General features: G+C 39.7%; 1 long non-coding RNA gene across 1 annotated transcript; it reads right to left on the bottom strand.

Annotated features, from left to right (window-relative positions):
* Positions 1-5695: 5695 nt before the first annotated feature.
* LOC130146977 (uncharacterized) lies at positions 5696-25512 on the bottom strand. The gene is made up of 3 exons (XR_008821061.1): positions 25377-25512; positions 20545-20713; positions 5696-6155 (listed from the first exon to the last, which is right to left on the bottom strand). It is a non-coding gene; the product is annotated as an uncharacterized LOC130146977 (long non-coding RNA).
* Positions 25513-26192: the final 680 nt, after the last annotated feature.

Raw genomic sequence — 26192 nt, forward strand, 5'->3', positions numbered from 1 at the left:
TCTCTGATATATTTTTGCTGAAGTCATTTATGGCGTTACTACCTTCAAGGTCATCATCATGTGAAAAACTCAAAGGGTCATTAGCTGTTGGTGAAGCCAGCAGCCTGACCTTGTCAGGCTACAGGCATAGATGACACCCACATATACTCCCTCAATACCAGAAGCTACTGCTTCCCAGCTGAGCAGCACCATCAGGCCACAGATACATCATCCAAGCCAGGTTTATTGTGCCACCTTTGTGGGCACTTCAGTCAAATAAGTCAGGCTGTGAGCTTAGTGACCAAAGTCGAGATATCTGCATCCCTCTGTTTCCTCCTGTCCTGAAAGTGTGATAGTCCCTGGCAGCATGTAGCTGCATCTCACATCACTTCAACAAAATTTATCTCATCTGTCACAGACTTACATCATCTGGCAGCTGTGTAGGTGGCTAAAGGGACAGAAGCACAAAAACAATAAACAGCTTCTTATATTACTTAACTATTTTACATTTGAGAATGAGATGAGAGAATTGCTTAATTTTGCTTTCCCTCTGCGAAAGGGCTGCAAGTCCGCTAGTGATGCTGTGCAGGAGAAAATAAAAGTGTTACCTCAAACAGCAACACTGCTGTGAACATGCAGTCACTAATGGCACTATTCAGTAGGCACTGTGTGAGTCTGTGCAGGGCGGGGAGCAGACGGAGGAGGTTATAAGGGAAATGTAATCATGCATGATGTTTCTAGATGAGGGACACAGATACAGTGGTGATGGATGAATTATAAAGGAAGAGAGAGAGGGAGAAAGAGTAACATGCCTTAGAGAACAGCAAATAGAAGAACTTAAAATTATGAAAGTTTGGTGCCAGGAAATCATAAGAGAGTAGAAAGAGAGGCAGGAAGAAAAAGGTCACTTGTAGCCTTCTCTATCTGTCTGTCTAGGCATGGGTAGTGATAATTTAGCACTGAATTATGAAAATATAGGGCTGAAAGGACATCAAGAAGTCATGTAGTAGCCTAATTCCCTGTCCCTAGGTCATTCTTTCCAGATGTTTACCTATCCTTTTTACAAAGCTTTCTGGGACAGAGTCCACATTTAACTCAGGTAGTTCATTCCAAAATTTCTCTACACTTACTGTCAGAATTTTCTTTCCTAGTGTCTAATGCAAAACTCCCTTGTTTCAGTAACAATTTTTATTTCATGAGCTGCTTATGAGGAACAGGGAGACAGATTATTCCTTCCCTTCTTTCAATTTTTGCACTGTAGTACTGTTATCATGCATTTTCTATGCTAGACAATATCTCTTTTCTCATTTTTTCATCCTAAACCATGGCAATGAATCCTCTTGCTTCCCATAGCTTTTCTTTTAATATTGCCATTCTCTCCTTCATGAGGACTATACTAACTGCCACCATGGCAAAAAAGTCTTTGCCATTTTTACTAGCTGGGTGTCGTACTGAATTTTAGACCTTCCTGTGCATCAGTTTCTATCTGCAGAACACAGGCAATGATTATTCATTTTCCACAGAGCATCCTTTACCCATGCAACATGTTTTCCTTATACCAAATCAGAGTCAAGACTATAACAGAGCAAAATCACAGTAGACCCATAAGGTCTGGTCTGACTGCCCACACACAAGCACCTAGTGCTTTTTGAGATGACGCTAACATAACCCTCCTAGCTGCAAGCTCCTGCGCCGAAAGACCATGATGCTCCTGTGCATTGTGTGTTGTATCTGTTGACCCTGAGCAAAAGTCTCAGATAAACTGCGGTTTCTAAAAAGCCACTCAATTCCTCTAAGTAACTGGATTGCACCCACAATTTGAGATTATAACACCTAAGGTGTTACAGGTGTTGATATATTGGCGTTGCAACTCGCACTAGGCACCATCACACCCCTTATACCTCCTGAAGGTCATGTCAATACTCTCAGCAGAGACTGGAGATGGATTCAGCTGCCTACATGGAGGCCTTGAGATGTCCTGGGATATCTTGTTCAGCCTCTAGCTGCCACTCAGAAGGTACAAATCTTCATCAATCCAGTGTAATTTCTACCAGTCCCATACAGCACTGTGGAATAACTTAGGGCACCACAAATGGTGCTAGATATCCACATGTAGACACACAAATACAGCTAAAATAAAATACACGCTGACCTTTATAATACAGACATGAGTGAAACCATGAATTTTCTACCCAAGAATGTTATCCTTAGTCATCTGCTACACATCTTTATGTTCTCCCTTTGAAACACATGAGCTGTATGCCACAGTTTGCAAGCAGGGAAATGACATGACTTTTCTAAGGCCAGGCAAGAAATTTCTACAGATCAGAGAATTGAATGGGGCTCCTTGTTGGACAGCCCATAAGCATTAGGCCAGCTTCCTCCACAGCTCTCTGTACATAGAAAATGCTTTCTCCCTGTAATGCTCACATTGCATAATTCTTTTGCACTGGGATGTCATGGGGCAATGGTTTATCCTTTACCATATGTGTGAGGCACCTGACATAATGCAGTTAAATTTAGTAGATGCCACATCCAGAGAGCAAATGGCTGTTAGAAAAAAATCTTACTTCTACATAAGCCCATTTGTTACTCTGCATTGAAACATATTCTTCAGTTCGTGTTTTGACTCCTAATTCCCCTTCCTCTTGAATTTCTCCTTCATTTTAGTATTTTATTCTTTCCTTGATAAATCAGAAAACTTTCCCATTGCACTGCACTGAGCACTTATCAAGGGGCTATATAAATAATAATAATGACCATGCACAAGATGCAATTCAGTTAACAGTATAATGACTACAGGGATTAGAACTGCTGTATATTTTATATGGGCATAATATGTCGTTTTCATTCTGTTGCCGTAATGAAAATAACAAATTAACAGAAGCATTATGCAAATTATATATTAAAAATGTCATGTTTATTAGTCTATCTTGGCAAAAGAGAAGCTACAGCAACAGCACTGTTAACTGCTTAATAACCATGTTTTTAGAACAGAAGAAACTCAGTTCAGCATGGTTTGACTTAGCTTTAGGGTCATTTTCAGCAACTTCAGTGGCAATGTTTGCATTCTCAGAGCAAAATGTATGCTTAAATACATTTCTGGAGAACAAGATGTTAGAATCAGTTTCAGTTCAAGGATATTTCTTTATCTCAATAGCCTATCTCTGGAACAAATTCCTCACAAAACATCCTACTCTTTGCTCCTGCAAACTAGTTGTGTACAGCTTTTACCAGGAGTTCCTTTAAGTCTCACTGCTAATGCAGAAAGAGCTACAAATATTTAGCTGAGCATCCCCTTTATTGCGTTTTCTGCAAAAGACAGTTCTTCCCTGCTTTTTTTGATATTAAGGGACATGGGGAATTTCTTTTCTAGCATACTCTGAACTTAATTTTGCTCCTAACCAGGAGGCAGTTTATTGAAAATCCAGCAGTGATTGTTTTCTAACAGCCTTCAGTGATTAATAGTCATAAGAATTTCTTTGTTCTTGTATGAATAACTCGTTATTCACAGAAGAAGAAAAGGATTAACAATAATCAGGAGATTCACACTTTGCTTTTGTTTATTAAATGCCAACTCAGTAGTATGACATAGTCACAAGATTTCCATACTATACTGTATTATTGAAATTCATCAACCTTAATCTAAAGGCAAAAGGAAATTAATTTTCTGTATCAGATTCAGATTAAAAAAAATGATCGTGCTAGGAGCTCTGTATTTTTTGCCAAAGAAACGGTCTCTTCATTTTGGATTTACAATCAAAGAGCTGCGAGATGCTAGGAAACCACATGCCTAGAGTGATTCAAGGGACAGTGTCTTGTCTGTGTCTTGTCCCAAATGGGTCAGATGGACAAGTCAGGATGAGTACCCACATTTCAAGGCTTTCACACCCCTACCTCACTGCCTGATTCACATCACCTTTCTATGCGCTTGGCTGTATAAATGCCCTATCTGCTTGAGTCTCCATTTGGTGTCAGTGTGGACCTACAAGATGTCTGTACGTACCAAAGGAGAGCAGATGCTCTGAGCTCAAAGACTAATTTAAAAAACAATAATAAATATAATTAAAAGAAAGGGGGGAAAGGGAAACAGCCATCAGACAAGTTCAAACACAAGCCAAACTAATCACAAGTTGAAAGAAATATGTTTATTTCACAGTTACTGTATTAAAATAAATATGTGAAGTCATTTTCACAGGAGTTTAAAACCCAATAACAATAAATGTGAAGCTCATAGAAACTTGAGATTTCCATTCTGTGGAAATTATGACATCTTCAGAATAGATTTGTTATACTGAAATGAAACAAAGCCAATTTTTGACAATTCTCACAAAATTTAATTGCCTGAAACATTCCTTAATTGTTCCAGCTCAATCAAGGCATTCCATTTTGCTTTGATGCATTGGAATATTTCTAGCTCATTTCATTACTGAAATTCAACATATATATATAGAAAAACACTCTTTTTAAAATTAGGATTTGGTTATGCTTCTTAAATTAAAATGTAAAATCAAATGAACATACATTGGTATTCTGAATAGGCAATTGGCATTCTAACTGTACTGTTAATTAGAAGTTAGGCTGGTTATCGCTGGCAATCTGAACATTAAGTGACCATTCGTCCCCAGCTTCCTAACTGGTCATTGTAGAACTGAGCAGCATCTATTTATCAGAAATCTATGCAGCCATTCTATCTTGATAATTAATTCCAGTTCATCTAGCACAGTCAGAAGACCACATTCAGGTCAGGAACCCAAGCCCCATGTAGGGCTCAGGCTGCTCAGAAAACAGTTGCGTGTAACAGAACTCCATTAAAGCCACCAGGTAACAAGAGGAGTCATACAGGACTGGTTAAGACAATTAAAGTCAAGAATAGTAATGTCCAAGGTTTTCTGAAATAAGAATAAGAATCAGAGCTGTTGTATTATTTCTAGGATGTTTGTTTTTTCATGCTTTAATAACATTTTTTCAAAATCATCAGTTTTCAAAAAACTTTGACATTTTACAGCAAAAGATGCATCTAGAAGAACATTCTATAAGTGAATTTTAAAGACTTTTGCTGTCCAAAGGTGGTATTCAGCTCCACAATTCAGCACCTAAATGATACTATCTACACAGTGGTGCCTACTACATATGCACCAGCAGCAAACATCAAAGGAGCCATGTAAGCAATTCAGTTCTTTCTGAAATGGATGTATATGATGAGAGTCAACAACCTAAACATAAGTGCTTATTGCCATCCAAGACACCCCAAGCAGCCAAAGTATCCTCTTTCTCACTGGGAAGCCTCTCCAGATTTGGTCTTTTGGCCGCCCTACCTCTGCTGCCTTCACATCAGTGCTAACGACACAGGATTGAACATTGCAAACCCTTGTCTTCTCCATCAGGAACTGAGGTGGAAAGGATGGGGTACACTACACTCAATATACTTGGCAGGCAACTAGGGCTCACCCTGTCTTCAGTACCTTTCAAAATATACAAACAGAAGAAGTATACATTGAGTTCCCAGTCAAAGCCCCCCAGTCCCTTTTGGACATTAGCTTTGAAACTCCCACCTCGGACACATCTCCAAAGACAATCCTCCTAATGAGTGTTTCTGTAAGCTAGGACCAAGAAATGGGGTAGAAGCTTTACCAAACTCTCTTACCACTTATTGTTAGTCATAAGCTCAAGACAATTTAACAGCATCAGACTACTGGGGAAAAAAAAAAAGAGACAGGGAAGAGAAAAAAAGACATATTTCTGCTCTACCGATACTGACCAGTACTTGGGGAAAATTTTGGGGGAAGGAGTGTGTGCGGAACGGTGGGTGGGATCAGGAACTGACTTTCTTTGCCAGAGAAGAAGAGACAAAGAAGAGAGAGAATATATCACTCTGCACTCTGACTGAGGTGAAAAACATGGTTGGGAATAGAAACAGGGAAATATAGACTTGGCACTGGCAAAAAAATAAACAAACCCAAACCAAACAAAAACCCACACCTCCCAAAAAGCCACCTTTCTAATAGGAGCATAAAGGAAGTCTGGGATAGATAGCACAGGGATGGAACATTCTCCATGCATGTCCAAAAACTGTGCATGCTCTCAAAAAGAGTCCAAACATCCATCATGGAATAATACAGCATACTTGATCCTGCGCATTTTCTGTCTTTTCCAGCTCTGTTTTCTCTGGTTGTCTGGAAGACATAGGAAGGGAAAGGCATGAATAAGTATTCAGAACATGCTAATTTTACAGTGGCTAGTTTTGATTAAGAAGCAAACAGGTAAAGGTCTTCCTTAGAAGGGTTCCCATCCAGGGAACCATGTTTTCCTGGATACCCCAGTTCCCTGAGTGGCTTATTATGTCCCTGGGATTTTTTACAGTGCATACTGGGGGTGATGTGTGAAGAACAAATAATTTCTGCCCACCATTTCTGCTATCAATATCTCCCACAAAGCTTCGTTTGATGCTTCTGATCTCCAGGAAGGGGAGAAGAAAGAAATCCAATCTGATAAGTCTCAGCTTGCCAACTTCATTGTCTGAACCAATGCATTATTCATGCGTTTGTGACAGAGAGCCGTGAGCTTAATGTGCAGAAATGAGCTTGGAGAACTGTCAGGTTATTGCTAGGGACTGGGACACGTTATGCTGTGTCTGTGCTGCTCTTTGTGCTGGTTGCTGCTGCTGTGCTAATACTCCTCTGCAAAATGCAATCCCACCTTGTAAAGACTATTAGTGCTTTTGTTTGCATTGCTTTTTGGTTTGCAGGTCCTGTCATCACGTTTGTGGTATTTACCAGTTGCTATAGGAAAATCTTAATGAACCAAAAAAATGTTAGCCAGTCTCACTCCAAAAACACCTGGTAAAGCAAATATTTCACATTGCCCCTTAAGTTGTTAGAATCAGGAAGACTCAATCGTATTTTATTTTAACTGGCAGTGAAAATAAAGAGATGTATTTGGTACCATGTATAAGACTACCAAGGAATTGTGGATACCACAAGAACAAATCACAGAATCATCATACCATAGACACTGAACAGACTGAAAGACTCATCTCACCTTGGTATTGCCAATGTACAGGAAAAAGAAAGAATGCTTTTAGCAAAACATATTAAAAAAATAACAAAACCCTGCCATTAGGCACCAGAAACATGTAGCAGGATGCACCCTCTTCAAATTGTTGGGGAAGGTTATCATGAGGAGGTCATTCTGCAGCTTTAACCAGCCAAGGCTGGGCAGGGTGTTAGCCATTTAGTCTTTCACCTTTAAAAAAAAAAAAAATGCCATTAAAAAGCCAAAATAAGCAGAACAAGGGTTTGGTTTTTTGGGTTTTTTTAATGAAAAAAAAAACCAAAACCAACCAAAACAACCAAAACTTGGCTTCTCCTGAAATTGAACTTTTTAAAAATATTGATGCTTATCAGTGTAATTAAAAAAACCCCAAAGTTTCACACTCTTTTGTTTACCTAAAGCATTTATCCTAAATAGCAGCTATTTGGGGGAATTTACTATTTGACTCAAAGTGAGTTATCAAAACCTCATTTACACCCTCCTGTGCTGTTGCAAAGTATCTGGGAGACATGCTGCTATGCTGAGTGAAGATGATATTCTAGAATGAATTTTCCTTCTGCACTTAGATTCACAGATACATATACTCCTATACAGACACACATCAACAAAACTGGGCAAATTGAGCATTTTAACAGAGCCAGTCATGGTATTTGCATTATAACAATGAGCAAAGAACTCTCCTGTCCTGCATGAAGTTGACTGAGGCTGTTCATTTCAGCTAGGTAGCTATCAAATCAGCAAGTGGTGCAACATTGGCATCACCAAAAGTCTATACAGGCAAAAAATGAAGATGGGGTAAGCAGTGAAAATGAGCTGGCCAGATGGTCTTCATCTCATCCTTAGCATCAGGATGCATGCCATTACCCAGTACCCTGCTTTGTGTGTAGTGCCCAGACAATCTTCAAGCATCTACTACTCTTCCCTCTATCACTGAAACATCAGGTATTTCCAGTCTCTGAATGACGTCTTTTTCCTCTTCAAGAAGTCAGCTGGACACTTAGGAAGGACTTTGTATGAGATGTCCTCCCCATCTCGCAGTCTCCAGGCATACAAGGGTTGAAGTGGGCCCCTCAAGGAAAGCCTGAGGTTTGTTCACAGGAGCATATATCTGAAATCACTCTGACCTTGTGATGACCTTATAGACTAGGAAACTGGTTTGAATGGTTTGTGTTTACCACATCCAATTAGCTGGTTGTTCATACGTACTAAATTGAGACTTGGGGAATTTATGAAGACATTATCAAGTATAGCCAGCCTGTGCTTTTCCAATAATGACATAATGTATCAGACCAAACCCACTTGCTTCCCAAAGGCACATGCACAGTATTAATGCTCCAGTCTAGTAAAAAGAATTGCGGGTTTTCCAGTAAATGTACCATAGCAGACTGGAGCATGTAAAACAATTCTGCACTGGTACAACTTGGAGCTTTATGAGCAAGGAGTCAGAAATAAACCTTACTGCTATCTATGCCAGTTGTCTGGCAGTTTTGGAAAAGAGTCATCTGCAATATGAAAGTAATTATAGCAGCAACCTCATGAGCCCACCCATGATTTCACTGCAGTCTGTGTTGACTGAGAAGCTTTAATATTTTCGAGACAGATCTCATGTCCTAAATGAGATTGAAATTTATTAAAGGGCCTCCAAAAGCTACCCTGAGCTCTGTCCAAGCACCATAAATCTGTAACAAAGAATTAACTATGTGGTGAAAATTCATGTTAAAAGCATCTCTTTCCATTGCAGTTTCCGTACTGTCTTTCATCATACCTGCTGTGGTACAAAACAAAAATGATCAGAAGCATATTTATACTACCTTTGCCTATAAAAACATACAACAAAGGTAATATTTCTTCAGCCAGCATAATTCTGACCTACTGCATTGACTTCCACTAAGACAGTTTGAAGACCTTCCCCATAATTTGTAAATCCTGATCCAGAAGATGCTGCCATTGTTTTACAGGATGTTTTCTTCTGCTACATACAGTGCTACTGAAGTCATTAATTCCCTGTGTAGCAAAGCGATGTTTCTAACCTGCAATACTCTGCAATATATTTCTCCATGTTGTAGCTGTAAAGGTTAATAAGTTTGATTGTGCAAATCAGAATATGTTAGGATGATATGTTAAGATTATTTTCCCTTTGTTTAGTTCCAGTGTCCCTAGCACGAGGAGCCATGCAGATCATGCAAAGTTCACAATATGATATAATGATACAAAATGAACCATTTCATGAAAAACAGAAAGAGCTTGATCTCTTTAGTTCAACAAAAAGAAAGTTAAAGAATTTATGATGAGACTGTATAATTTCTGTGAAGGGAAAAGATATTGTACAACAGGGTCTTTCAGTTTAGCAGAACATTGACTGAGAATTTAAAAATGGTTGTACGAGACAGCCAAAGAATCATTTGGTTTCCTGTCTCTTTCTAGTAGTTGCACTAGTGGATGGGTAGGGAAGAATATCTTCCAAATAGCTAGGAGGTCAATGTTGGCAAGTCTATAGGGCAAGATGGGATCCATCCAAGGGTACTGACTGCTCTGGCAGAGGAGCTCTCCAAGCAACTCTCCATCATTTATCAACAGTCCTGGCTAGTGGGGAGGTCACAGAAGACTGGAGGTTAGACAATGCAACAATCATCTACAAAAATGGCAGGAAGGACGATCTGGGAAACTACAGGCCTGTCAGCCTGAACTTGGTGCCGGAGAAGGTTGTGGAGCAGCTCATCCTGGGTGCCATCACACAACACGCTCAGGACCACTGGGTGATCAGGCCCAGCCAGCATGGGTTTATGAAAGGCAGGTCCTGCTTTCCTAACCTGATCTCCTTCTATGACAAGATGACCTGCCTAGTGGATGATGGTAAGGTTGTGGATGTTGTCTACCTGGACTTTAGTAAAACCTTTGACACCATTTCCTACAGCATTCTCATGGAGGAACTGACTGCTAGCTTGACCAGGTGTGCTCTGTGCTGGGTAAAAGCTGGCTGGATGGCTGAGCCCAACAAGTGGTGGTGAATGAAATTACATCCAGCTAGTGGCCAGTGACAAGTGGTGTTCCCTGGGGTTCAGTATTGGGGCCAATCCTATTTACTATCTTTATCAATTATCTGGATGAGGGGGTTGAGTGCACCCTCAGCAATTTTGCAGATGACACCAAGATGGGTGGGAGTGTTGATCTGCTTGAGGACAGGAAGGCTCTGCAGAGGGATCTGGATGGGATGGATCAATGAGCTGAGTCCAATTGTATGAGGTTCAACAAAGAGAAGTGTCACGTCCTGCCTGTGGGTCACAGCAACCCCACACAATGCTACAGGCTTGGAGAAGAGAGGCTGGAAAGCTGCTTGGTGGGAAAAGACCTGGGGCTGTCGGTTGACAGCAAGCTGAATATGATCCAGCAGTGTGCCCAGGTGGCCAAGAAGGCCAATGGCATCCTGGCTTGTATCCGAAATAGCGTGGCCGGCAGGACCAGGGCAGAGATTGTCCCCGTGTACTTCGCACTGGTGAGGCCGCACCTTGAATCTTGTGTTCAGTTTTGGACCCCTGGCTACAAGAAAGACATTTTGGTGCTGGAGTGTGTCCAGAGACGGGCAATGAGGCTGGTGAAGGGTCTGGAGCACAAATCTTGTGAGGAGTGACTGAGGGATCTGGGGCTGTTTAGCCTGGAGAAGAGGAGGCTCGGGGGGACCTCATTGCTCTCTACAACTACCTGAAAGGAGGTTGTAGTGAGGTGCATGTTGGTCTCTTCTCCTAGGTAAGAAGCAATAGGACAAGAGAAAATGGACTCAAGTTGCACCAGGGGAGGTTTAGATTGGGTATTAGGAAAAAGGGTGGTGAAGCATGGGAACAGGCTGCCCAGGGAAGTGGTGGAATCACCATCCCTGAGGTGTTTAAAAAACACATAGATATGGTGCTTGGAGGCATGTTTAGTGGTGGACTTGGCAGCGCTGGGTTAACAGTTGGACTGAATGATCTTAAAGGTCTTTTCCAACCTAAATTATTCCATTATTTTATTCGAAATTGAGAAGGAAATGAAGTTAAGATTTTTAATTGCAAGGATAGTGAAGCACCAAAACTTACTAAAGTTGCAGTGGGTTCTACTTTACTGGGGCAGGGAGAAAGTGGTTTCCTTAAATTCTAAGGTATTGTTCAAACAATAATGAATTCCAAGAAAACCCCTGGTTTCTCTTCTATGGGAAATCAAATTAAGTAATATCAATTATTTCTTCTGGCTGCATGCTGTGTGAATTCATCACTGATACAGATTCCAGACCGGTCGGGATCTGTTATCCTTTCCATTGCTGTGTCTTCCATCCAACTTACAAGAAGGGTGGGAGGAACAATGCCATGAGATGGACATAGCTGAAAAAAGACAGTTTGTTCTTTCTCCAAAGACGAGCAAATAAAAACAAACTAACAAAACCAGATGGCACGTTACAGCATTATGTCTAGGACTGCAAAATCTGAGAAAACAAATGCAAGTAAGCAGAGAACTCCATGTTCTCAAAACAGGGAGAACCATCTACTCCATCTCCTACCCATACAAGATCACTCTCAATAGCATAGCAGTTAACTTATTCAGAACTGGTATATTTATCTTTTATCATGTGCAGAGATTTCATTCAGCCCAAAAATGAAGATGATTATTTAAAACCACAGCAGTGTGATGCCCATTAATCTGTTCAGTATTTGTCGTAATAACATTAATCTCGATGAGCATTAAGGTGATCACCATCTTTATGTTATTCCTGTTGCAGTTCAGTAAACTCAACCTTTGCTATCAAAGCACATTTGTAAATAAATAATTTCATGCTTATAAGGCTCCCTGAACGCCATGTCACGCATTAAATGGGGTTGTTATTAAGGTGGGTTCCAACAATTCTGGTGATGAAGCTGAGAATCTCCAGACTGCCGCAAGCTGAAAGCAGAAAGAATTTCATGTCACTGTGCATTAGCTAACAGTGGTACATATCAGGTGGCTTTGACAGAGCAAGTCCAGCTTTATTATACCCATGAAACTGAAAGCAAAAACAAGCCCAGTGAGAATTACTGATGTGCTCAGAAGTACAGGAAAGTCATGTTCATATTTAGCATCCCTACATACATCCAGCCTTCAGAGAGCCCTCTTACTTCCCCATCGTCACATCCCCCTAGGAGATAGGGGATTGGCATCCTCATTAGAAACATGAAAGAAGAAGCAGACCTGGGAAGATAAATGACTTTATAGTATGACAGAGTTGCTGAGGTTGGCATGGTCTTCTGAAGACTGTCTAGTCAAACCACTTGGTCAAAGCAGGGCCAACTAGAGGAGGGTGCTCAGGACCACATCCTGACATTGCATTTGAATGTTGTAAGCATGAAGACTCCAAAACCTCTCTGGCTAACAAGCTCCAGCGTTTGACCACTCACCCCGTGAGCAGGGTCTTTCCTTATATTTATAGCAAATTTCCTATATTTCACTTTGTGCCGATTGCCTCTTGTCCTGGTCACTGGACATAACATCTTCTTTACTCCCTCACATTGGTTATTTATACACATTGATAAGGCATTGGCCTTCTTTGTGACAGACACATTGCTGGCTAACCTGTTGTCCACCAAGACCCCCAAGTCTTTCTCTGCAAAGCTGCTTTCCAGCCAGTCAGCCCCCAGCTTATACTGGTGTATGGGGTTATTCCTCCTCCCCACTGGCAGCCCTCCTGCTACCTTTGCTTGCCTTCCTTCACATGGGGATGGACAATTCTTGACCCTGGAGGAGGTGATCCTGGAAAGTCATTCAGCCTGGTACACCCGACATTTACAATCAGTAGGTATGACCACAACAGAAAGGGCAAACAGGCCACTATGCCTGCATGGGTGGGTGACCAGAAGGAAGGCTGAACATGTCCTAAAGCTGTCCATTTGCATCAGCACCACAATACATCTGATGGGATATGTCAACACTTTTATAAACACAGACTGTTTATGTCTGGCCAGCTCAGAGCTCAGCAGAATAAGATAAGCTGTCTTGACGTGTGTCGTGTAGTTTTATGTCAGTCAAAATCACCATCTAAATGCTTTCTCCCATGTTCATACTATGTCAGACTTTGCAAGGTGATGTACCTTCTCTGTTACTCGGAAGACTAAAGGTGGTAGCTAGGATAAGAGTCCACCTCCTTGCTCCTCAGTGTCTGAGCTGCTACATTTATTCCATCTCTAGAACAGCTGGTGAGTCTGGAGAAATATTCTCCAAACCAAGAAAAGCCAGAACAAGTTCATCAGACACTGCTGTTTAACACAGATTTTACTGTCCTTCCAGCTTGAAAATTAGATCAGTAATTTTTATCCAGGACATGTCACCTACCTTTGCTCAAGTCCTAGCATTAAGACTTAAGTTGTATCCCACCAAAAAGTCTGCAGTTCCAGTCTTAGGTCCTAAAATGCAAAATAAGGGGCAGTCTTCCAAATCTCACTGCCACACTGGTCCAGGCATTGGCAGCAAACCCTCCTTTCACTGGCTCAGCACAAAGAACCCACATTGCAAATCCTATAAAGGCAGTTATCCCAAAACCTCACAGATGAGTCTGGTTAAGATGTTCCTTTTGTTGCGTGATAAAGTGAGAATGAAAACCATGGGTTTTTTCTTCATGCTCTCAGGACCTAACATTAACTAAGTTCTGTTCTTAAACCAACTGCTTCCTGCTTGACATTTATCTGTAGCTTTGGCTCTAAAAGTCTATTTACATCGTCTGTTCTGTTCTTCTGAAGGGAATTCACCATCTGTATTTGCCGTTGTTTGATGATTAGCTACTAGTATCACACACAGCTTTTTCAGGTGTTTGCTCTGGATAAAGGTTCACCTGTTTTAGTTGTCTGATTTATTATAGAGCTTCTAATCAATCCAGAGCTGGTTTTGCCCAGTGGCATTGGTTTCCAGCCATGATGCTCTTCAGCCATAGGGTGCCACTATTGGGAATGATTGTGCAAAGCACGTTGAGGTCTACTGCACTGGCAAAAGCCAAGGCCCAGATCACAACTCCCTGTTTGCAAAAGATACAGTTCATTATTCTTGCCTTATATTTGTTAACTGCTCTTGGCACTACAAAACCAGCAAAAAATACATATGGAAAAAAAACACCAAAACCCCAAACATGGGAGATTTCCATGCTGGGGAAGCAATATACCAAAACCATATTTTACTGTTACACTCATGTGACTGGTTTTAGTATCTCTGCAGAAGAAGAGGGAAACAAGACATTCTTGATGAAAGAGTAAGGCTCTGCTCAAGAGCTATGCCTTGGAAAATTAAAAAAAAAGCACACCAAAGTAATACTGACCTTGATTTTTTTTTCCTTTTCTGGCACAATACTCCTGTTTTTAAAGATATTCCCTCTGGGTGAGGCTATTAATATCTGATCTTTTTCCACAGAAGGTACAGAAAATTATGGCCAAGTTCTCCCTTCAAATAGCGAGCAATCTGTATTGGTGGCATCGGAAAAGATTTCAGAGAAGTAAAAAAAACCACCTTCATTCAATGTACAAAAAACAGTTCAGTAAGGTCATAACAAGAGCTTCAATGCTTGTTAACACATTTTGCAAGTTCTGCCCGTACTGCTCACGGCCCAAAGATCAGGGGTACCTTGTCAGCTAAGCGCATGTGCAGCAAGCCTCTCAAACCCCAACTCTCAAAACCAAGTGCAGACTTAGACTGGGCTCCAGAGGTTTTTTGCAGAGGAATCCCCAGGGCATTCAATATAACTGCATGGTTATAGATTCCTTTACACACAGCAAGCCAGACAACATGGATACTTTCATCCAACACAGAGAAAAAAACACCTTGGCCATGGAAATTGGTATGTGGGTATATCAACCTTCATCACCCATCTCTATGTATAAGCCTGGCAGTGTTAGCTGTGCAACAGTACTACAAATTGCACTTCTTACTAAGGGCAGAAATAAGGGCAGAGGTGAGTCACGTAAGGTATGTGTGCTTTGTTAGGCATGTTGCAATGGACTTAGTGACAAGAGCTATCTTCACCCAGCTGGGGTGGTAGAGTAGGCTGAGTTCTCCTCCACATCAGTGGCCTGGACTATCGGGATTTTTTCCCTATGCAGTTACTGCTGCTTCTCTCCTCCTATTAATTGCTTCTCCTCCTTTCCAGGGTCATAAAACTAGCTCAGTAATAGACTTGCCATTTGTGTACTTATTACTTAGGTGACTAGAAAGACAGTGTATTGCTGCTTAGACAGCAACAGACACTTGTGTGTCAACACCCAGCAATCCAAAGACCACAGCTCCCTTTAAACATAACTACCACCTTTATGAATCATTATTTTGCATTTGCTAGTTGATTCCTCTCTTGTCGATGTGCTACATTCACCATGCAGATATCACGTGTTTATCTGTTATACCTGGAGCTGTAGCAGTCTGCAAACTGCCTCTGCACTAAGTTAGTAAAGTAGAAGCATCCTGGATGTGCTAGGTATGACCTCAGGGAAACACCGCCTGTGTCCTCACTCTCACCATTGCACTCCAGCACAAGCCCTTTATGATTAACTTGTACAACTTTGCTTTTCTTATTTGCAGTTTTGCCATGGGGTGCAATCCGATTGCCTAAACATAAGCAGCTAGTGCCATGTGAGATGCTTTGGTGTGCAAGACATTTCCACAGGACTGACAGAAAACTTGCTTGCTGATGACGCAAACCCTTCTGCAGAAGCACTGGAGGTTAAGAGACATACTCAAAAGCATCTCAAATGGCATGAGACAGCTGTGTATGGAGCCTGTAATAATAATTTATTGTTAACCAGGCACGGTCTTAACAGAGAAATGGGACCCTACCAACCATATGTATGCATTAATAGAGAAAATACTGCTTTTGATTTTTCCTTGGTTTTGTTCCCACATACACTTCACCAGGTTTGCATGCTTCCTTACAAACTGAAAGGACATGACTCAAAATAATCAGAGGCATCAGGAACTCCCACCTTGACATCAAAAGACCTACAGCGTGTTTGAACACAGCTTGTCAAAACTGTCACTGTTATAATGCTTCTCTTCGCAGCAGAAAATCATAGCACAGCAAAACTGAATTAAAATAATAAAATAAAAATATAAGTAAGCACATAAATGAAATTAAAAAAATAAGGAAATTGCATGAGTTTTACATCACCCAATATATTCTTTTTAGTATCCATATCTTGTCTGCCTAGGGAAGAACATAAGTCACCCTCATGGTTTATAATTCTCTAAAAGAAGTTATTAATCTGTTTAAACTGCTCCAGACTATAATTATTACCCTTTACTGTGAAACTAAAGCCTGAGAATTTTTGATCTTTGGTATTATTTACTGAAGCTGTCCCTGACTCAATAGTAATCTCATAAGAAAAACTGTAATCAATATCTTATTATGGATTTTTTTTGAGGCAAATTGGCTTTTATTCCACAGAAACCTATATATTTTTTTGTTTTAGTGAGCCTTTTCTCTCTGGCTATCTACTCCCTGTTCATTTAATTTCAAATCAAAAACCAGATCCAATGATTTATTTTTAAAGGAAGCAAAATAAATAGAATTTTTAGATTAAAAGGAACATCTATACAGTGGAAGCAACGGGGACCCAAGAGACCTAAATGTCCCTCCTGACTGTGACCTGAGCAATCTGTGACTGAAGGTAGCTTTTGTTTCAAGCCGTAGTCACCTCTTCTTTTGCAGTGATGGTTATTCTGTGCCTTTTACTAAAATAAAATTGTTAAGTTTTGTTGCAGCTCAAATATCATTCAGAAAAGTGTCAGACACAAGAAATGAACTGTGGAGCAATACTGAACTTCTGTTCAGGTTGATTCCTGTAAACTACATTGCAGACAGGGACAGCTCTTAGTTCCTGTCCTTAAATCAGGCAAATCCAAATTTCAGAGCAGACCTCTTCCTATCAACCTGGCTTTCCTGAGGCATTATCTTCAATTATTTAAAAAAAAATTAAAAAAAAATTAAAAAATATCATTTTTTCTTCCATATTCAGTTTAAGCTGGACAAAAAGAACTGTAATGTGCAACTAAAATGAATGATCACCATTTAGGATTGAACCTGTAGCAAAGGAAAAGTCATTAAGGTGTTATTATTATAACTGAAGGGCAGTAAGATTACAGTAAGGATTAAGGATACTTAAGGATACTTTAAAACCCTTGAAGAAGTCTTTATCACAACCTTCATTAAATAAAAAAATATGTGCAGCTAGAAAGAGTCCACAAATTATGTTCAGACTATTACATAATGTGTTAAAATAATAGAAATTAAATTGGGAAACTTCCAGCAACAATACAAGGCTGAATTGAAGTGTGATGGATGGGTTCTGAGATATGAAACCTATTGGAATAAAAGAAGTAAAAGAAAGAAATGACAACAAGAAACTGTTTAGAGACACGAATATGCCTAATGGGAAAAGGAAATGGGAAAAACAGTAGACTGAAACTGCAGAGCAGGAGGCACCTTTACTGTCATGTTGATGTTCTCTCAGTTTGGTGCTCAAGTTCACATGGTCTGTAAGTCACTCTGTGCTCCAGGTCTTCTCTGAGGTACATGTGTTTGGCCAGGGAAATCAAAAGCAAAGAAGTCAATGTTTATTTTGTGTACCCCATATCTTTGTTTATGGACAAGACTGAGCTACACCTGGCTTCCACACTGGCTTGCACCAGACACCTGTTTCTAACTCACAGCGCTCTTGAGCACTAATGAAGATAAATTCACCATGGCATAGCCCTCACAAGTCTTAAGGCACAAGCCTATTTTGATCTTGCATCAAAATTACCTTCCTCTGCAGATGTTTTTCCAAGATTTCCCATGCCACTAACTGGGCAGACTGATAAATTCAACACCCCGCTTTCATTTCTTATTCTGCTGCCTAGGTGAAACAGTCAGAGGCAAAGCCCTTCCCTGCTATACCCTCCACAAACTCACTATTCAATCAGTTGTTGCTGTAAGGGGTTTACAAACTGCATGAGGCTTTTACAAATCTTTTCTTTTTCACAGGGGTAGATGATATTTATGGTGTGTTTAGCAGCTGTGGGGGAAAAAAGACTGAAAAATGATGATACCCTTCCCACCCTGCAGTGTCCGAGACATTTTCAGTGTCTGCAAATGCTCAGCACTTCAGAGGAAGGCACTCTAAAGGGATCTCAGTGCAGCAGCCAACATTTGCTTAACGTTCTGTTAATATTTAAACAACAAATCTGTCAACAGATTAATTGGCACTGTCACTTTCCAGCAGTTTTATGGGTACTTCAAACCACTAGCAGTCTATTCCTAAAAGGAAGCATGTAGGCTTTAAATATGTATGCATACAAGATAATAGGAATATTAAGCATCCTGAAGAAAAGCCATAATTGCTATCATGCTGTTCTTGTGCTGAATTCCCAATGTTTCCTGCTTTCTCTAGAGAGGTGTTGACAAAAAGAGGCCATAAAAATTATTTAGAAATTACTTGGGCATTTCTTCCCATAGCAGACATGCCATTGATACCAAGGACCAAGCATGAACTGAAATGAGCAAGACAGGAGAACAGACACTAGATAATGTAAGAAGCAATTTTTTACATCCTGCCCTCTTCTGCTGCTGAAACGCAGATGCTGAGTTGCATCAAATTATAAGCAACTAATTGTAGTACTCTACCCTACTCTACCTACCATCACTTGAAGAGGGGTTCATTTCAACTTTCAACTTACCATCCCATAGTTAGGCATGCATTACAATCAGTTGATCAGGCTCATTCAGGAGCCAGTGGTGACACAAAAGCAATTCTTGGATCCCTGTTTTAGGATGCAGTGGATCGTCCTCTGAAGACTCTCCTGCCTTTTTCCTCTCACTATTGAGGGAACCTAGACAGTTAGATTTGAACTGATGATTAAAAGCTGAAGTCAGGTGGGAGGAATCTTATCTCTGGTATATGGCACCACACAAACTCCACTTAAATACTCAGTGGCTTTCCCACCTCCGCTTTAACAGGCCCATCACAGTTAATTATGGAAAGAATCCAGTGCAGTGGGCATGTGTGGTCTTGCTCAGACATGTAATCAGTGCCAATAGATCTGGGAAAATTTTGTGAGAGTGATAGAGAGTACCAGTGTGTAATCCCCTTGCTCCGCTCCATTAGCCAAGCATGTGCCTTGGTCAAGAGCAGCGATGCAGCCTTATTTGCTGTGCAGAGAGATAAGATCCACAAACAAGTGGGAAAGAGAGGGAAATGGATAAAGAAAAAGAAACTGCAGCCCCTAATGGACCTTCACAAACTATTTACTTTGTTCTCATTCCCTGGTGAATTCATTAGCTTGCACATTAGCACCATTCTTTGGTCAAATGCTCCACAGTGAAACAAACTGCAGCAATTTACTCTAGAACTCAAAATACTGGGGGGTTTGCACCTTTTGACTATACAATGCATGAAGGAAGTTGCACTTCCAAAGAGACATAGTTGCCTTCCCTGCCTCTGGATTTTTTTAAGAAGCAACTCCTACAAATCTATGCATGTGTGTGTGCATCTGAAGGTGCATGGCAAGAGACATAACAATTACATGGTGTCACCACTAGAAAGAGCTTAGGGACAAAATAAAACTAAGACCCTCAAAATTTTCTACCAACCTTCCAAGCTTTTCTGCTGGAGCCTTTCTTATTGGCACTGCAAATTAGACGGGGTTAATCAAGCCCTCTTGTGCTTCATCACATTTCCTTCCTCAGCCAGAGGGCGAGTAAATGAGGCATAGTTACATTTTATGTATATAAAGATTCATAGCTCTTCATTTTACTTTTAATTTTAAGCAATCAAGTAATATTTGTGTTAATTCAGCAGCTGTTCAGTGTCTCTTTGGTGAGGCAGGTATCTACCCATTTGGGAGCCAAGACCATATTTCTGCAACATATAAACAAAAAGGAATTTGATACTTACCATTGAGAAAACTTTTTAAAGTTTACCTAGTTACCCTACCAAGCCATCGCTCCCTATTTAATGAGTGTTTTCTGGCTGCATCTTATGTCTATCCTTCACTGAGGATTTCTGTAATTAACATTTAATTTAAAACTCAACACGATTATTTGGCTTTACACCTGGTGCCTTAACAGAAAACAGAATTTTAAAAAGCCAGATTTTGAGATATTTGCTGCTTCCTTTTTATTTCCCTTGTTGGGCTGTTACTGAACACACTCCTTTCTCCTGTAGTACAATGTTCCAAATGCTAGTAGCTTTCATCAAGTGTTTGAACTTCAGAAATGGGCAATATCTGAACTTCCAAAAGTCTTTGATCTTCTAGGAGCTCATTAAAGTTCCTCCTGAATACAGCACTCTCTGCAATCACTTTGTCAATTAATCCATGCTAATGTCACTTTTTAGTAAATGTGTGTACTGTCATGACCACTAGAGTTGGTTGTTTAGAATAAGAGGCTATTACTGGTTTAACAAAGGAGCTACTTAGAGCTTTGGGAGGTAACTGCTATATGGCTGCAAATAGACTGGCTCTGCATCATGTGTAAATTATTTAGGGACAAAAGAGACAAATTACCTGCTAGACTTCCACTTGGCTAGAAAGCTGGCATCATTCTCCCTTTGCCAAAGAGTCTTTCCAATGGAAAAGAGGACTATTACTTCAGGATGATTTTTTTTTTTTTTTTTTTTTTTTTGGGGGGGGGGTGACCATCCAAAATATGTTTTCATTACAATTTTTCTTCTCCCTGCATAAGGAATGAGAACATCATTGATTTGAGGATTTGTGTCTTCAACGGAAAGATAGCAGTATTGTTGAAGAGATATAAATGCCAAGGATAAACCAGGCATGGTTATAATTAAGATCTCCTGTATGTCCATTCTCATTTCTTTCTGATCAGTGTTACAGTTTCAAGTATCAGCAGAACTTAGCCTCAAATTTACAGCTTCAAGGCTCAAATAGACGCAGCTTCTCCTAAATTGTATCAGAGCTTAAAATACAATTATAAATCATGTATTTAATTATATTGCAATTTCTTTGTATACACAGAATATTTGTTTGCATAATCAATAGGAAAGATAAAGTATCAGTGTGAACTTCAAAATCTCAGACATAACAGTTAATTTGCTCAATACCAGCAGCAAAGCCAAAACAGCATTCCTCAAATGTCAGCTACAGCAATGAACTTCTGGACAACCGTTTTACCCTCAGAATACATTTCACCCACATTTGGCAAGTTTCAGTCAAGAAGAAATGCACTGCTTGCAGAATTTATGAAGAAGAATGGGGTGAAACCATGCCCTTAGCTCTAAACACAGAGTGAGACCCTGTTGTTTGCTGTGCTCTGCAAGCACAGGACACAAAGACAATCTTTTCCCTGGTGATCATACAGCTTTCCCTGAGAGGCTGTGGAGTCTCCATCCATGGAGATACTTCAAACCCAACTGAGCACAGTCCTTTTCAATCTGCTCTTCCTGGACCTGCTTGAGTAGGAGGTTGTACCAGATTATCTCCAGAGGTTCATTCCTACCTCATCCATTCTGTGATTCTGTGATGTTAGGAATAGCTACCCCAATCCAACACTGAAAACAACTCTCGGTTTAAAATAATTTAATGGGTTATATTTGTAAAACCAAATTGCTGATTATTTCACCATAGCAGATCTGATAGGCATGCTTCACCCACTTTGTTGAAGGACTAGATGTGTTCCGTTAAACCACACTCTTGGAGTTGATGTGTTCATGAGTAGTTGTACAGCTATTGTACAATAAAAGCATAGCCATATGCCTGGTATTTACAGTTTCGGTGACAAACAGCAATTGATTAAAATTTAGCCAATTAGATATCTTCAGTGCCCATATCCGAGGAGAACATCTATGAGAGAGTATGAAGTGTGTGTCTTGTGCTCTAAATGCACCCGTCTTGCACTGACATGCAAGTTAAAGAACAGGAATCAGTTCTAAGAAAGTAAGACCAAGAAAGCAATCTTAAATACCCTTAAGAAGATTTTTAGGGAAGATGAAATATATGCATGGAGAGGTTTTTTAGGTTTGGGCGTTAATTTTAAAGAGATCTTCAAAGGTAAATTTAGCAGAAATGGAAGGCAATTTGCAGAATATTGCTTTACCAGGACAAGCAGTTATTCTAGTACAAACAGGTAGGATGAAGAGAGACAAAGAAATAAAAGTTAAATAACAAAAGAATTAACCTTAATTTACCCTAATTAACCTAGAGATAAATTGGTCTCTGCCACTATATTCTGCCATCACATTGTGGGGGTTTTAAGTTATTTTTATTGGCCAATCCGTCTTCCCTTCGACTTTCTTTCTTAAGTCCTCATTACTATTCCACAGCTCAATAGCTTTTTTTTTTTTTGACTGGACACGTTAAATGGTGGAAAAATAAAATGGATCAATACAGTGACTCAATTAATTCCTCATCTTAAATTCTAATAAAATCAATTTGGAGAAGTGGTGCATCGTTAAGCTTACATCATAATGCAGTAATTAGAAACAGCTTTCATCTTGCCAATTCCTTTGAAGATTTTAATGGCAATCAATTAAACATGCCTTGCTTCTGTGTTAAAGACTTTCAAAATGGAAATTGGATGAGAAGTTAAAGATAAGGTGGCTGATTACACAATCTTTCCACCCATCCTCGTTTCAAATATTTCCAAAAAAATATTTAAATTCACCATTATAAAGTTAGCATGAGCTATGTCCCCTTCCCTTAGTAACCAACAGGAAGTTTTCAGTTAATACATAATATTTTAATAGACAGAGTGGTGCAGCACTTTGTGATATGCATATTTACAGAGTTGAAATTCTGGTGTAGCTCACTGTGATCAAATCTTTTTTTAGGTTTATATCTAGCCACTTTTAGGAGTTTAGCTACTTTTATATTAAAAGTATGCAATGTAAGATTCACTGTCTACAATTTAATATAAAATGTCTCTGTAAATCTTAGAGAAAAGTGGATATTTTGTTATATGCTGTTTCATTAATAGGAATAATTGCAGCTTAGTAATGATCCCCCTATACTAGGTGCTACACAAAAAAAATTGGAAAAAGCACCAGGTTCAAGTTATCTACACTCTAGGAAGAAACCACCAGGTACCTCCATTAATTCCTCTCCTGCTGGGAGTTTATGCCCAGAAGGAATTTGCATTCAAAAAGAAAACATGCCCCCCTAGTCAATGGCTGAACATCCAATTAACTACACCAGCCCTACCCTGCAACTCTTTGAAAGCAGAGAAATCCAACATCCTTGATTGAGTTTCACCTTATTAAACTGCAGCAGCATCTTTCTGACGCTGGGATGTCAGCACTGCACACACTGTTCCTGATGTCCCAGCAGGCCCACATGGACCCATGGACGGTGCATCTACACACCATCCTCCCTGAACCAGCACTTGTTTGGGTTTTTTTTTAAGGTTTGCTAAGTTGCTCATATCTTGTATATTAACACTTAAACAACAAATCATCATAAGCAGATCAGAGATACTGCCATTAAGGTAATCGTAGCATAATATATGTTCTAGATTAATTCCACAACCTGAATACCATTTATTCTCCAGGTCTCTGCATTGTCTCTTCTTGTTATTTCTATTCATTTTTTTTTAACTATATGTCCTTTCTACAGTCAAAGAAAAGAGTAACATTTAAGTAAAAAAAAACTCTTTCAAGAATTGAACAACTTGTTCTTTGGTCCATGTCATGGAAATTTTATAGATAAAACTATTTCTGGATGTGTCAGTAAAAGTGACCTCATTGTGCCTACATTTGCAGTCAGTCTGAATATTGATGAAAATCTGAAATGTTATAATTAGAGTTCATTGTTATAATTAGAGTTCATAACTTTTTGTTTCATTGGAAGTTAGACTTTTGTTGAAAATGTAAAATCAGCTTTAAAAATTTTAAATTCTTTCTTGAACATCTTATGAAATACCAGTATGTGAAAACAATTATATGTTTGAGTTTTCATGAACTTTCTTACATTTTGAACAGAAATTGAAGAAAAAGTTATAAAACTGTTTTAAGAAAGAGGGATGTAATGCAGTGATAACAGGAGGGAAAAAAAAAAAGAAAAAAACAAAAAAAAAAAGAAAAAACAGAGGAACAAAAGCCAAAGAAAAAGAACAAAACCAAAAATGAAAACCAGGAAAATTTTAATTTTCAAAAAATAACACCTTCAGAGAAAGAAGGTTAAAAATTGTTGATTTACAGCATTTCCAAATCAAATTACCTTCTTCAGTCAAAAACTTGTGCGGTTTGGATTCATCTCATCAAAAGGACCAAATTGTCTATATCTGAATTAGCTATGAAGGTGTTTTTTAGAGTCAATGGAAAAAAAATAGTCCATCATGGGGTATAATCCAAATGTTATAAATCAGTTCAGATGGATACTGCCTGTTCCTCTGCAGTGCCTGTAAGGTGTGTTTGGTTCTTCTGACACTGATAGAAACAGAGGTATCATCTAAGGTAGGTGAAATTAATCCCGACTCTGGGTCTTCAACCCTATTAATGCTGCAGGAAAACTTGTTCAAAGTCAAGAGAAGTGCAGGGTCAAACACCCAAGAACCCACAGACTTCAGCAGAACTGAGGCAAGATATCCATAACAGGAGCAGGTGGAAGCCATGACTGAGGATGAGCTGGTGGATTTGAGGTGGGTTTGTGAAAACCAATGCAGAGGTTTTCATGGCTGCACTGTAGTACAGCTGGAACTACCCTCAGCTCATTTTTCAAAAACTGTTATTGGCATTAACTTAACCTGTATTTCATTTGCATTTTATCAATACCCCTAGTTTTCCTACCAAAAGATCAAAAGATGGAAAAATCTCCTGTTATATTGCTTAAGCAGTGGTCTTTGCACTCAGGAGAATATTGTCCTTTTACTGTACAAAATTACTCCGGACATCTGCAAGTTTAAAGGAAAGCATGTTGCACAAGGGTGATGCAGATATCTGCCTAATTCCACATGAGTGTCAATGCCTGGACTTGCCTTTGAACAAGTTTTTGTGTGACATCGATAAGGAGACATGGCACTCATCAGGAATGCAATGAAATGCAAATCAGAGGTGACTCTTCTGGAAACCAACTAGAAGAAGCCCAAGTAACCACTGATGGAAGACAGGGGAATACCCACTGATGGAAGAGATCAATGTCATCAGAATTGAGCCATTTGCAAAACAGAAAATGTGGGACATCCTACATGACTCCCAGACATTCACAGAAAGCCTTAGCAGCTGCATCCTCTAGGCCACTGTCTATACTACAGCTATGTTAAAATAAGATACAGTGATACCAGTATATATAGCCTATAGTCTATTACAATTATATATTATTTATATATATATATAAATATAAATTATAGTCTATTACAACAGAGGTGTAAGAGAAATCCTACATACCTCTAGAGAGAAACAACACTGCTTTAAAAATTATCACGATCACCCCCATGGCAAGTCCATTGCTGAGTTTGTATTTTAAAGACAGAGGATAGATGTTTGTTTACTCAGAAACTTGTGGGGGAAAAAATTAGACCAGGTTAGCAACAGAACTTGGTTCAATTAACCCTGGAACATGATCTGCACTCAGAGGGACAGCAATCACAGGGTGTATTTGTCAACCGTGAAGGCCTAGAGAAACTATTTGTTTACAGGAGTCAGATCAGAGTTCAGGTCTGGATGTACAGACCCCAACCTCACAAACAGCTCTCTGGTTGAGTAATAAATCCAATTTAAACTTGTTCAGAGCACTGAGCTGGGTGTAAATTCCCTCTTGAAACAACATTGTATGTCCTTTCTTAAGAGCCCTTTCCACAGCTCTGCTCTGCTCAAGCTTTTTTTGGCACAGCACAATACCTCAGCCATGTGGAAAGAGTTGAGATAGCCCAGCTTTCTCCCATCCTCCAGCATGATGAAGTTGTTTAAGAAATGACACCAACCGACTGTTTTCTCATTCCTGTGCACAGTGACTTCTCCCTGCTCAGCAGAAATATCCCTCTGAGATGCTGGGGATCAACACAGATCGGATTTGTAGTTGCTTTCCAGCACTGACATCAAGGCTTGGCATCAAGTGCAAAGCATATTAACATGCTAATGGATTATGTCTGTCAGTCCTGCTACATTTGCAATGATTTCAAAGAGGCTCAGGGAGACCAAAAGACATAGCAGAGAGGCAGCTTTTCTCATGCCAGCCACTTCACTTATGAGGTCCATTGCATT

Source organism: Falco biarmicus, chromosome 3 (assembly GCF_023638135.1).
Source record: "Falco biarmicus isolate bFalBia1 chromosome 3, bFalBia1.pri, whole genome shotgun sequence".
Taxonomy (NCBI): Eukaryota; Metazoa; Chordata; class Aves; order Falconiformes; family Falconidae; genus Falco; species Falco biarmicus.